The sequence below is a fragment of the Macaca mulatta genome, chromosome 16, assembly GCF_049350105.2.
Source record: "Macaca mulatta isolate MMU2019108-1 chromosome 16, T2T-MMU8v2.0, whole genome shotgun sequence".
In the NCBI taxonomy this organism is placed as follows: Eukaryota; Metazoa; Chordata; class Mammalia; order Primates; family Cercopithecidae; genus Macaca; species Macaca mulatta.
This window is the reverse complement of record NC_133421.1, coordinates 89,289,155-89,303,100: the sequence shown is the minus strand read 5'-3', so window position 1 is coordinate 89,303,100 and position 13,946 is coordinate 89,289,155. Positions and strand designations below refer to the sequence as shown.

At 56.5% G+C, this 13,946-nt stretch overlaps 2 protein-coding genes across 21 annotated transcripts in view; one reads left to right on the top strand and one right to left on the bottom strand.

Annotated features, from left to right (window-relative positions):
* The window catches only part of CBX2 (chromobox 2), a 192,913-nt gene that overhangs the window by 168,133 nt on the left and 10,834 nt on the right, over positions 1–13,946 (bottom strand). The window lies entirely within an intron of this gene.
* RBFOX3 (RNA binding fox-1 homolog 3) overlaps positions 7,987–13,946 on the top strand; it is a 523,127-nt gene continuing 517,167 nt past the window's right edge. For 15 of the 20 annotated variants that reach the window (XM_077969019.1, XM_077969040.1, XM_077969017.1 and 12 more), the window contains exon 1: positions 7,987–8,209. The gene's annotated coding sequence lies outside the window, so the exon portion shown is untranslated. Of the gene's footprint in view, positions 8,210–8,475; positions 8,698–13,946 lie in introns of those variants that run through there. The other 5 variants (XM_077969011.1, XM_077969021.1, XM_028835593.2 and 2 more) reach the window with 3 other exon arrangements.

The following is a 13,946-nucleotide window of genomic DNA, read 5'->3' as shown; positions in this document are numbered from 1 at the left end:
CTGGAGTCCTAAAGAGCTTACAATCAAATGGAAAATTCGTGCTATGTTTCACGATGCCACATCCCCTGCCTCTTTCTTTGAAAAGTATATGATGCTTATAGCCAACGTCTTAGCATCCACAAACATATTAATGTGATGATGGTTTCGACTGAACTGTGAAAAACGCACGTGTCTTTCTTGCCTTGTTGCCTCCATCTCCTTCCTGGGAGCAGAAACCCTGACTGGGCCGTTGTGATTTCCCGGCCTCCTCTGCCTGGGCCTCTCTAGTTCCTCCTTCTGCTCCCCGTCTCTCCCAGGCCTGCTGAGCCTAGTTTACATTTGCCTCTTGCTGAAGGAGATGCAGGATATTGAGAGGAAAGACTTCATTAACATTCAGACGCTTTGTCCACACAATTGTAAACACCTGGATCTTGGGAAGCACAGAGAAATCAGATTGATTTTTCCAGCGCATATCCAGATGTTTCTCATCACGTGGACACCCCCATCTCTTCTCCATCCTCCGGAAAATCCATTTGTCCAGACGGATGTGCACTCCGCCGGCTTATGCAGCCCGCCTCTCCTTTCTGTTCATGACTTTTGCTGAGATTCGGCTGAGCACATCCACACAAAAGGGACAAGGATTCTACTTCTGCAGAACAAGCTGAGCACGGCCCTCCTTCCCCCAGGACTGCCTGGAGTTGCCTAGCAATCTGACACCATTCTGCCTGAGCAGGCACACGGCTTGGATGGATTTTTCCTATTTTTAATTTGTTTTCTGGGTGGTATTATTGTGCAATCACAGGCTGAGCTCAGAGATACGGCTCATGTCCCACTCAAGACAAGGAGATGGAAGACGGGGAAGAACCCGTAGGCCCCTGAGTGGACTGTGGCGCCTGTTCCAGGTGACACTGGCCACTGCCCCGGCTACAGAAATTGACGGTGCCTCAGAAAACCTTTGCTATTTCCACTTGTGCGTTTTTAGGCTATCGCCGCTCCCCAAACGCAGCTGTGCCATCAAGCAGCACAAAAAGAGCAAATCCTCGTGGTGTGGACGTAGGACCCCGAACTGCCTGGACTTCCTTCTGACATTTCCCATCCACGTGGGAGGAGAGACGGACGGCGTGCAAGTGGTTCATCCTCCTCTCGAGAAGATAAATGTCAGAACTGAAAGCCACTGGGCACTGATATGGAGTCGCACACTCTTAAATAAAATATCAAGCCTGGAGGTGCACACGTGACATCGCAGATGCGCCTGCCTGCTCCCTGCATGTGACACAAGAGGCAGCGGGGCTGGCGCAGTTGGCAGCATCTCAGGCCGGGATGCAGAGCTGCTGGCAAGCCATGGGACATTCTGGGCCTCAGTGTTCTCACCTGTAATATGGGGTGACTGTACAACACGACCTCTGAAGTTGCTTCCAGCTCAAAATGTGGGGATGACTTCCACGACAGTGAGACCACTGGAGGGATGAGCTCACTGGGGAGAAAAATAGGAACACCTGGGGAGATGGGAAGCTGGTGTTTAGGGAGAAGCAGAGAAAGACAGGTGGAGATGCTGACGTGCAACCTTGGGAAAGAAGAGTAGGAGACGGTGCTGTGGTGGAGGGTAAAGAAGAGGTTTCTAGAAAGGGACTTGGCCACGGGGCCACCTGCGGTAAAGGATCAAGTAAACCAAGGAGGGAGTGCAGGCCCAGCTGTTTGTGATTCGGCCTTCCCTGGTGACCCCAGAGAGCCATTTCCCTGGGGTGTCGGTGGGTGTGGACGTGGGGGTGCTTGTGATCGAGGGAAGGCAAGGATGGCAGGGGAACGAGGGGAGAGAGGAGCATCTAGGGGTGCTTCTGGAAGGACGGGGAAGACCAGATAAGGTTTTGAGGCTGGTAGGCTAAGACCCCTCCACCCCCAGAGCAGGAAAGACAGAAGAGGATGGAGCAAGAGAGGGCTGGATGGAGGGAGAAAACAGAAGCATTTGAAAGGGAGCAGGAAGGCAAGATGAAACTAGAAGGAGGCATGCAGGCAGAAAGCTGCTCCCATCTGAAGGTTCTAGCTTCGAGGTGAAACTGTGCCACCATCTGCCAGGAAAAAAGGGTCAGGAGAACGAGGGATGATAAACCTTGGGACTGAAGTGAAGAGTGGAGAGCCAGCCGGCAGACACAGCTGAGGCTGAGGCTGAGGCTGGGCGTGTGAGGGTCGAGCACCTCTCCTCCAGCTGTGGGACAGAGCACAGCCCGGCCCAGTGACGTCATTATTTAAGTTAGCTGGTTGGTGTCTCTGACCTCCAAGGTCTCCTTGTGACCTACATTCCATGGAACCCGGACAGGTGCACAACCCCTGAGAGCCCAACAGAGAATAAATGTTTGCACGTCGGCCCCGTGTGTGTCGTGAAACACTGGTGGGGTGTTTTGATCATACATTCCCTCAGGTTGTGTGGGGCTCTCCCTAAGTGGGAGTTATTGATGCGGGACTGCACAGGGTCCCACAGGGTGCTTGGATGGTGGCCCAAAGGAGAGATCCAACACATACAACAGCGGTAGCAGGCCTGGCAGTAGTAGGGAAGTTTTGTGTGTGTGTGTGTGTGTGTGTGTGTGTGTGTGTGTTTGTATAGAGAGAGACAGAGTGATCCATTTTTTTTTTTTTTTTGAGATGGAGTCTTGCTCTGTCGCCCTGGCTGGAGTGCAGTGGTGCGATCTTGGCTCACTGCAATCTCCACCTCCCGAGTTCAAGTGATTCTCCTGCCTCAGTCTCCTGAGCAGTTGGGATTATAGGTGCCCTCCACCTTGCCTGGCTAATTTTTGTATTTTTAGTAGAGAGGGGGTTTCGCCATGTTGACCAGGCTGGTCTTGAACTCCTGACCTCAGGTGATCCACCTGCCTTGGCCTCCCCAAGTGCTAGGATTACAGGCATGAGCCACCGTGCCTGGCCAAGAGATCCATTCTTAACAAGGAGGTTACGATTGCATTGAATAACCTTATAATTTACCCTCTTGGACTGAGAGAGCAAATGAGGCAGCCAATGGCAGTGACATCAGCTCTCCAACACGCCGTCAGTGCTGGCCATCTGCGGACCTCACAAGAACATCAAAGACCAGCAAGGAAAAAGCAGGCCCCTGATCTCTTGCTTTCCTCCATCCTGCTACAGCTGCATCTTCACCTCCTTCCTATCCGTGGATGTGTCCAGTGCTGAATATGAAAGTGGGGCCATGATGTCCTTTCTGTCTGTGATGATTTGGGGCTGCTACCCTTAGACGGAGGAGCCTGGGAGAAGAGAACGCAAAAGTCTGGAACTGCAGCTGCCCCACGCTTTACAAAAGCCTCTTTTAGGGAGCTCATGGGCAAGGCATGAGGGGTGCCTGGGGAACCAAGGGCCTCCTCGGCTGGGGCTTCTGGCCGGTTGGTGGGCTGATGGATGTTTTCTGCTTCTTTGTTCCCGGTGGCTCCCAGTGGCCACTTCCTGCTGCTAAGAGTAGATCAAAGTAAATGCTTCTGTGGGGCGAAATGAGGGTCTTCAGCTTACACAGGTGGCAGTGCATGGGGAAGAAAACAGGCTGCAACATGGCCCGAGCCGGCCAGGCATAGAGTGGGGCGGGGGCCAGGCTCACCTGGCACTGAAAAGGTGGCACAATGGCAGGAGGCATCTTGGTAATGACAGCCCACCACATGTATGAGCCCTAGGCAGCTGGACATGCCACCACCCTGCTCTCATCCGGACTGGCAACCTCTTGCCTGATACACAGCTGCCCTCCTGCCATCCCTCCTCTCCCTCTATGTGGATCCTTCCCCACTTACTAGATCTTCTGTTTCTTCCATCCCTTGTTGTTCTCCTTCATGCTTTACACCCTTGTTTTGTTGGAGCACATCCTCTGGTAGCTGAGGGATGGTGTGTAGGAAATAATTTTGTTGAGACGTTGCATGTGCAAACGTCTTTGTTTTAATCTCACATTTGATTGTTAATGTTGTGAAGTGAGGGATTCCAGGCCAGATAGCAGTTTTTGTCAGCTTTTGGAGGCACGCTCTGTGATTGGTTAGCTTGCCCTCTTTGTGTTGAGAATTCTAGAGCTATTCTCATTCCTGCTCTTTCTTATGGTACCTGGAAACTTGGGGAAATATTTTTTTGTTGTCCTCAGTGATTTACTTTTCAAGATAATATGCCTTGATATGAATCAATTTCCATCGATTTTGTGGACAATTTGGAAACTTATTTCTGGAAAAATTTTCTTAAATAATTGATGATTTCCTTTCTTCTTTTCCTCCTCCTCCTTCTATCTGGGGGTCCTACGGGAGTGGGGTTAGGATTCCTTTTGTGTTGAGCCTCGTGAATTGATCATCTAGTTTTTTCATCCCCTCTTTCTTCTTTTTCTCCTCTTTGTCTTTTTGCTTTGCCTTCTGGGGCATTCCCTTACTTTTCTCTTCTAGCCTGTCTGTTGAGATGTTTTGTTTCTGCTCTCATGCTTTTAACTTCCCAGCTTTTTTGTTCTCTAAATGTTCTCCTTAAAATAGCACCCTGCTCCTGTTTCATGGATGCGGTATCTCCTCTGATCTCTGGGAGGATATTAAATACGGCTATTTCTGATATTTTCTCCTCCCTACCTAATGTCTGTTTCCTCGAAGTCGGCCCCACTCGCTCTGTTGCAGAGCTCGGTCTTTGGCAGCTGTTTCTCATGAAGGCTTTCCGCAGATGTCTGGTCATCCTTGGCTTTTTACTCACCTTTAGGGGGGCTGCAAAACTGGTTGGCAGCTCTAAGCAGGGATTGGGGTCTGTGCTGGGAAGCAGCAAAGCTCTATCTTCAGGTTTCCCCTCTAGGTGCTGGTGAGACTCCCCAGAGGAGATTCTTCTGGCCTCCTGCCAGGAGGGTGGAGGTCAGGATGCTGACAGGTGCTGTGAGGGAAAAGGGGGCTCTCCGTGCAGGACGCCGCTCTGTCCGCAGTGTGTGGCGGCCCCCAAGCCACAGAGACTGCTTCCGCGTCCCCAGGGAATAAACCTCCAGAGGGGCCATCCAAGGATCTCCAGGCTTCCCCAGGTCTTGGGCCCCACTGCTTCTGAGCCTTCGGGGGATTCCATTGTCAGCCTTCCCTGCCGCTGGGCCGAGACTCAGCTCCGTGAGGGCTGGCCACCACTTCTCCTGTGCCTCCCCACTGCCCACAGCCGGCTACTGTTCTCTTTCCTCCTGTTCTCCAGGTCATTGGGGGTTTATGCCTTTTTTTTTTTGGGGACGGAAGTCTCACTCTTGTTGCCCAGGGTAGGGTACAGTGGCACGATCTCAGCTCACTGCAACCTCCACCTCCTGGGTTCAAGTGATTCTCCTGCCTCAGCCTCCCAAGTAGCTGGGATTACAGGCACCCACAAGCACACCTGGCTAATTTTGGTATTTTTAGTAGAGACGGGGTTTCACCATGTTGGCCAGGCTGGTCTCGAACTCCTGACCTCAGGTGATCCGCCCACCTTGGCCTCCCAAAGTGCTGGGATTATAGGCGTGAGCCACCACGCCTGGCCCCTTTTTAAAAATTTTCTCTTTGTAGTTTTAGTGGGATTTTTCAGAGGGCACGAAATTAGCTCTGTGTGTTCAGTTGTCCTGTTGGCCCCAAGCCCAGTCTCTCTGTGTTTCTCTCCTAATGATTATTGCCAAGGACTCCCCAGTCCTCCCCATGTGCTCACTTTTTAAAAATTGAAGTTTCCAAATCAGAGGTTTTAAAAATTCTCTTAGATGATATCCCTGAAAGGAAAACCTCCTGGTGAGTGCTGGTATGTCCTGCCGGCCCTGACACTTACTCTCTTCCGGCCAGATCCCTGTCGACAACAGCTGAGCGTGAAGGGCAAACTCTCTGGGGCTGGTAATGAGGCCGGCCTGGCTGGGGCCTGTCCCCAAGGGGCGTCCTCACGTGGAACAAGATTTGGTGCTGTCTTCAGAGAGCTCTTCTAGAACGTCCCCAAGGAGTGAGTTACAAGGCCCTATGCTTTGCAGGACCCCTTTTCCACTCGGGCACACAGTTCTGCCAGGTAAATTGTCCCCACTTCGCAGGCACATGCAGAACTCGTGTGGGGAGCTGAAGGGAGACAGAGATGGGCTTGAACCCCACTCTGAGAGGTTTCTGCGAGGAGGCTCCAAAGGGCAGTAGGGTCTGGACCAGAGAGAGAGAGAGAGAGGGAGGGAGGAAAGGACTCCCCAGGGAGAAGAAATCTGGGCAAGGGACAAGCGGGACCGACAGGGGGCGCTGCCGGCACAGCGAGGCAAGAGCTCTGCCTGCAGGGAGACAGGTGCCTGCCAGGCAGTGGCTGGGCCCAGCCGGGAGTTGGAGGCCATGAAAGTCTGGACCATCTGACAGCAGAGAACGGAGAGGCCCAATTAGGGCTTTTGAGCTGGAATGCGCCATTTCAAATCCCGGGGCTGGGGAAAGTTCAGTCAACCAGGCAGCTGCCTTGCTCATAGACATGGCATTTATTTGGTGGTTAGCTGTAGGGCTGTTTAGCTGTATGCTTGGAATTGTATAACACGATTCCCACCGGCCAAGACAGATCAATGACCCAGACAGGCTGGAGGGCCAGAAATTAAAAGCATGAAGCTCATAAGTGGGCAGTGGCCACTGTCTTGGCCACCGTCTCTGCTGCCAGCAGCCCAGAGCCCCCAGCATGGAGAAGCTCCAAATCCAGGCCCCTCCCTTCCTGGCCTCCGGGTCTTCCAGGCCTCTACCAAACCCCAGATTCCATGATGTGCTTTTCACCTCACACAGAAAAGCAGGACAGTCAGGTGCCAGGAGGAGGCTAATTGTTCCAGGAGCAGCCTTCAGGAGCAAAAGCAACATGGGGACGGGTTTGGATCTGTTTGTGTGTAGATTGGAAATGTCCTTTGACAGTGCAGGCTCATTCCTCCAGCCCGGGTGCTGCACCAGAAGGTCTTTTGTTTTGGAAATGATTGCTCAGGCCTGCCCAAACCTGTTTGGGACCGTCTAGGCCTTCTCGCCCACCTCTGGTGCTGTGTGCCAGTGGTGGGCTGACCCCAGCAGCCGATCTCTCCTGCCTTTCCAGAAGGTCCCCACTCCACTGTGTCCTGCTCCCTCTGCACCAAGGATGGAGAGCCTCCCAGAATCCACACCAGGCCCCTTACCCTACAGGCTGGGGGAGGCTGGGACTGGGGGCAGGAGCTGCCTGATCTTCTGATTTTAGGGAAATCCTAAGCTGACCTCCCACAGTCCTTCCTCTCCACCCAGGCGCAGGTGGAAACGTTTAAATGGGTTGGGTTGGCCAATCTGGACTAACAGCCTGGAGTGGGCCCAGTGGCTTTCTCTCCAGTGATCCCCCAGGAAGTCAGGGCACCTGGGCTTAGTAAGGGCGTTTGGGGCGTGTGGGCAACTCATGGCATGCGGAGTGGGGTGGCATTCGTCCCTGATGCTTGGTGACCATGTCCCATTGCTGGGGATCCCTGGGCCTGGGAAAGAAAAATGGCCCCCAGGGACAAGGAGGCACAAGGGCAGGGGTCCTGTTAAGGGTCACCTGGGCTGAACCGCCCCCAAGATAGCCTTGAGGTGGGGAGGGGCAGCGGGCTTGGGACTGCCCTTGAAGGGACCAGGGCAGCACTGGGTTCTGGGATCTCCCGTGTGTACCCCACCTCTTCTGTGCCCCTGCCCTGAGGGGTTGGCGCTGAAGGCCGCAGGGTGCTGACCGCCTAAGCCCACCCGGCCATGGCTCTCCCCGCTCGCCGCCCTCCCCGGCCGCGCGACCGCCCGAGCCCCCTCCCATGCCGCGCGCTACGCGCGCCGCCCGAGCTGCCACCGCCGCCGCCGCCGCCGCCGCGTGCTCCTGCTGCCGCCTCGCTCCAGCCGAGCGAGCCAGAGGAACGAGAGAGAGAGAGAGAGAGAGAGAGAGAGAGAGAGAGAGAGAGAGAGAGAGAGAGAGAGAGAGAGAGAGAGAAGGAGGGCGGAGAGAGGAGGGAGGAGAGAGAGAGAAAGAGAGAGAGAGAGAGAGAGAGAGAGAGAGGAGGCGGCGAGGGAAGAGCGAGCGCGGGGCTGCTCCGAAGCCAGCAGAACCTCCTCGGACAGCGGCCCCAGCCGGGCCCCAGCAGCTCGCGTGGTCGGAGGAGAAGCAGCTGCCACCGCTGCCGCGCAAGCCCGGCCTCGCGCGCCCCTTGCCGCCGGCTCGCCGGTGCCTGTGCGGCCCCGGGACGCCGCTGCCCGCTCGGCGGCCGGGATGCAGCCGGGGCATGGCCGCCGGCCCCCAGTCACCTGCCGCGGGGAGCGCTGAGCCCGTGAGTAGCCCGGCCCTCGTCGCCCGCCTCGCCCTGCGGCGGTCATTCCCATCGGGTTGAGCTGGGGGAGGGGGGCTTGGCCGGGGAGGGGCGCATGGGACCCCGCAGTGGGAGGCGGGCTGCGGAGCGCGGCCCGGGCTGACCCGAGGGCGCGTGGGGTGGGGTGGCGCCCTCGGGGTCAGGGGTCCCTGCGCGGGGTCGGGGTCCCTGGGTCCCACTGGGGCTGGGGTCCGTACGCTCTGTCCGGCCGTGGGCCAGAGGGGAGATTTTGTGAATGGGAAGGCCCGGGGGTCGGGCTCCATGGAGACGCCGGGGAGTCCCGCGCGCTGCGTGGCGGTGGCAGTGGCGGTGGCGGTGTTGGTGGCGGTGGCGGCGGCGGCGGCGGCACAATGCCCGGCGCGGGGAACTCCCCGGCGGGGGGAGGCAGAGGCGCGCGGAGATCCCGGCCCCGCGGGGCGCGTCCAGGGAGGCAGCCGGAGCCCGCGCGGGTGAGAGAGGGGCTGGCGACCCGGCGGTGGTGCAACGTGCGTCTGTCGCGGCACCCAGGCCCGGAGAGAGCCCTGCCGGGGTCCTCTGAAAGGAGGATCGCGGAGAGGTTGATGACCCAAAGGAGTTATGGGGAGGAAGGGGCTGCCACAGCTCCCCAAATAGGACCCCGGCCCGCAGCACCGCGGAGTGCGCGGGGGCTGAGCGGCGAGGGGAGAGCGGCGCGCAGGGCCCTACAGGGGGCGGGCTGGGGGCGCTCCGGGCCGAGTCCCCAAGCGCGTTAGGGAGGCTCGAGCCGGAGCAGAGGCTGCCTCTCCTAAGCCTTGGCTGCCCCCAGGGGCTAGAGCAGCGCGGCCGGGCTGGGGAAGCCGGGCACGCCCCTGGCCCAAACTTTCTGCCCCGGTGGCCCCGGGCGGTGGGGGGCTCGCCCCAGGCGTCTGGGGCTCGCACCCTCGGGAAGGTGGTCTCCTGTGGCGTCTCTGGGTGGCGCGAGGCCGGTGGTCATTTTGATGCTGCGGGTCGCAGCCTCCCTTCCCCGAACGCGGAGCCTCCCCTGGCGCGCAGCCCTGCAGTGTTGGTGCGGGGACCGAGACGCGGCGCCCAGCGTGGAGGGGCATTGGGAACCTGTCGGGTCCCCTAGCGGCCCTGGGATCCCTGGTCTCACGTGGGGTGGGGTGGGATGTTCCCGGAGTCCACTGGCGGGGGCGGGGGCCCAGCGAGGTGGGGAGAAACTCCTGGATGACAGAGCTGCCTCCCCGTCCCCTTTGCGTTCCAGCTTTGGCGAGGGAGCTGATTTATTTAATGATCACTTTTAAAAAGGACTCCAGTGGAGCCGCTAGTCCCGACGCGCGAGACACCCCGCGGTGGAGGCTAAGGACAGAAACCCAAGGGATCCATCCGTGGGTTTAGGTCCCCCTTCCTGCCCCAGCGAGGTGAAGTCGCTTCTTGGGCGCTCCTGGTCGCTAATTTCCTGCTGAAAACGCAGGCTGGACTCGGGGACACTTCGGGTACGCACCCGGGCGCCCCGGGCACTTAGCGTGGAGCAGGTAGGAGGCTAATGGAGTGGGGTCGCCCGTAATGAGGTCTTAGAGCCGGAAGCTGGCTTCGGTTTTACTGGTCTGCAAAAAATAATGAAAAAAAAAAGTATAAACATTGCGGCAGAACCTGCTCATTAAGTGTGCATCGCGGATTCGGGGCGGATGTCTTAATTAGGCTGCGTTGTTCACGGGGATATTACACTAATTAAAACCAGACCCTCCAGGTGAGCGAAAATTGTGAAGGGAGGGAGGGAGAAAAGTTGTCGAGAAGGCGCTCCCTGATGAAAGCTGAGTATGGGCCTCTTTGGGGGGCGCCCCAGGTCACTGAGCGCCAGCAGCATGGCGGGGGCGGAGGAGGGGAGCCTTCTTAGAACCATCCCGGCTCGCCTTCCTTCTCCGCCTCCTGCGGGCGAGGAGCTCCCTTTGGCCGAGGACCGAGGCTGGCCCCCCCGCCCCTCCCCCAGGACTGGAGGCCTTCCTGCGTGGGCGCCTCGCTCGCTCACCGCACACTCCTGGAAGCAACGCTTAACCCCTCATTTCCTGGCTGACAGCTTCTGGGAGGGCAAGGCTGTCCCCAGGAGGGCGACAGAGTGGGTGACGTGGGAACCCCTGAAGGGGTTAAGGAGCAGAAGCACGGTTGAAGGGACGCACCCAAGCCGAGACAGCCTGGGCCTGGCGAGTTGGCTGCGTGCGTGCGTACGGCAGGGGTTGCCACTGGTGCTGGGCTGTTTGTTGCATGGCTGGGGTTTTCGGGCGTGAGTTGTCCATTTCTAGCAGCTATCTACTCCCCTTCCCCCAAAGGAAAAAGGGAACCTGGATGATTGCTTTGATCCACCTTCCTCAGGTGCCTGGGGCCTAGAGAGACCCGTGCCCAGCCCGGGGACCTCGGGTCGCCTCGGGTTGCCAGGAGGAGCCAGGAGTCCAGGGAAGTCCCTAGGCTCCGCCCCTTACTCGGATGGGCCTTTGCTGCAAACGCTCCTCACCCAGTGACCTCGGTCGGGAGCCACAGTGGGGCTGGGAGTATTGACTGCCCTTCGGCAGGGACTAGAGGCTGAGCTGGAGGGAAGGTGGCAGCATGGGCGGCCCCTGCCTCAGTGGCTCAGCAGGCACTTAGCGGGCGCCAGCACCAAGGACAGGGCCGAGGCCTCCACAACTTGCCCTCCTCGTCTTCCCTCCTCTACATGGTCCCAGGGCCGCTGGAGGCGCTGCGGGCACCGGCCCTCAGGCTGCTGAGGACATGGGGAGGGCTCCCAGGCTCATTCAAGAGCCAGAAAAGCCCAGGGCCTGCGAAGAGGTAATTACAGCAAGGAGGCCTCCTGGGTACCATTCCAGAGTGGGCCTTCTGTCCTGTGCCTGTCACTTACTCAACTTGGAGCGTGGCTGATGGCGCATCGCTGAAATGGAAAGATTATCAGGCTCTTTGGTGTCTGGGGATGAACTAAGCACGGTAGTGGCCAGAGAAAATGCCATCTTCCCTGGCTGGTTCAGCCCTGCTGCCTCTCCCCTGCAGCCTTCTTTGACACCTCTCTCCCAGCCACAGTCAGCCCTGGCCTAAGGCGCCTTCACACTAATGTGTGGCAGTTGGAGGTGCCTTGCTGCTGAGGGCGGGGGCCCTGCTTGGTTTATCTGCCCCCTCCCCCGTATATGCAGATGGTGGTCTGACCCATGGCGCCTGTGCGATTAGGAAGGAAGGAATGCGTAAGTCATGCTCCTCTCCTACTCAGAAGTGCCAGAGTGGTGGTGGTGGGGGGGACGCAGTAAAGAGAGGAAAACATGTCAGTGGGCCAGAGCCACAGTGCTGAATGCGAAACTGCAACATTATTTTTCAGCCCTTGCAGGGTGGGGCTTCCCTCCTCTAGCCCAGCCCAGCCCAGAGCCTGCAAGGTTTGGTCGGTTGTCTTCCTGTGTTTATTTATCTCCACACTCCTGCTTGATACTCTGTTATAAAGACAAATGGAACCTGACACGCGGCTGACATTTGGTGAGGAATTTTTTATTTTTAAACAAGTGAAGGGGGAAAAGCCATCTTGAAACTTTCTTCCCCTTCAACAGAGACCCGTTCCTCGGGAACCTACCATCCCCTAAATCCCTGCCTGCCACTGGCCCCTGCTCCTGGCACAAGGCACTGGCTTCGTAAACACATCCCGTTTGCACCTCCACCCTTGGATAAGCTGCAGCATCTCTCCACGCTCTTTCATAAAGCAGCACGGCATTTTCACAGGCTCATGAAACATTCAGACAGCCTCAACATCTTAACTTTCTGCTGGCTCTCTGAAGTAGGCTGCTGTCTGAGCCATCCCTGTCCTCTATAACATCCTGGGTCTATCTCCCTCTCTTCCTGTCCGTCTGTCTCTTCCTCTCCCCTCACTCTTTTTTTCTCCTGTGCTTTCTGAGTGGTGCAGGTGCTTACTGTGTGATTTCCTCCTTGCATAACTTGTGAGGGTTGAGGATGGCTCTTGGTTAATGGTTGCATGGTGAGCATGCAAGGAGCATTGCATACATACATACGCTGTGCATACACAGCGGGGCCTGCTCTGGGTTGAGGACTCATAGACAGACGAGTCACCTCCCTTCAAGAAATACCACGTGACACAGACTGATTTGGTGTATAAAATATAGACATTTTTAAGTGCAATGCACTTAGTAAATTAGTTTGCTATCACAGTTTCTCCAACACATAAACTGACACCAAAACACGCCTTAGAGGGAGACTGGAATAATAAAGAGTATAAAGTCTGTTACTTTATTTGTAGCTTGGGGCAAGCTCACAGTCTATCAGTTGCATTTTGAAAAGTGTGGTCAGGTTCTAGGTGGAAGGAGCCGTTCTGGATGCATCTTGCTTGGGTGCCACGTGAGTCACCCTCTTGGCCTGGGAAAGGACCGTCCATCATCTTTAATTTAGGGGCTTAGGGATGTGCTCCACTGTGTGATAGGACTCGTACGGAAATTACAAGTGCTGAGTGGACAAGCATGTTTTCTCCCAAAGCAAAGGCCAACTCTCGGGTGCAGGGAGCTTGGTGTCATCAGGCCTCTGATCCTGGCCCTTACCTGTAAGACACATGGGGGCCTTGACTGTTCTGGCCAGGCATCCTTCTGGTTTCTTCCTGGTCTCTAGACAGACCAGCAGCTAGAGATGGTCTCCTTGCCCCTCCTCTCTCTCCTCACTGCTGCTGCCCCTGCCAACTCTCTGTACTCGAAACATTGACAAGACAATGGTACTGAAGGCTCTGCAGTCAGGGGAAAGGGGGCAGAAGAACAAGGGATGGGGTGGTCTCCTCTATGGGGAGTGTTCCCCTTGTGGGTAGAGTAAGCTACAGCTTGGGGAGGCTTTTTAGAAGTGAAAATCAGTCTTCCCTTGGATCCATCTCCACTCCTTCCGTGTAGGTCGGGGCCAGGTCCTGCGGGTTCCACCTGAGAAGTGGGTTGTAACTTGCTGGTGTCAACTTGAGTTGGGGGTCCTCAGCCTCCGTGGTTTCCTCTTAGGACCAAGAGCCAAGCACTTGGTATTGCAAGTTTTCTTTTAAGGTTTAATTATTTGTGCTCAGAACATATTCCCAGCAGAAAAAAGAAAGAGGGAGAATATATATATTTTTAGAAGGAGTTTACTTGCTTGTTGCTTTGGTTAGCGGCTGTGCTGAGAGCTTTCTCCCAAGATTCCAGAAGAACAGAGGCCTAGGCGGAGCAACTGCACCGTACCTGGCCATCTCCCTCCTGGACCCACCACTGGCCATCAGCTCCGTAGGCACAGGTCTCTGCTTGGCTGGCTGCTCCATACTTGGGAAGGTGAGCCCACCCTTCCTTGAGCGCTGGGCTGTGAGTGGAAGCCAGCTGGCGAGGAAGGTGGCCGGGTATGTCTGTTTTAGCCCTTTTAGAAAATAATCCCATTTGCAGGCGAGGAAATTGCCCGAGCATAGAAAGCTGCCACCAGCCAGCCCCTGAACAGTTTCAAGTCCTTGTTTGGGGGCCCGGTTGAGATCATAACATGTATCTTTTGTACTAGAGAGGAGGATCCTGTGTGCCTTTATATCTCCAAGGCCTCTTGTCTTGCTTCAAAAATTCTCCCTCCATCAAAACAAACACACAAAAGTAACCCGGACCTCCAGATCGGATTCTCTTCTGCAGGGCCACCAATACTGTAGTGGAGGCAGCGTACCAGGCAAACCAAGGGCACTTTCAGAGTTCTGCCCATGAGCAGCCCGAACACCACGGACTGC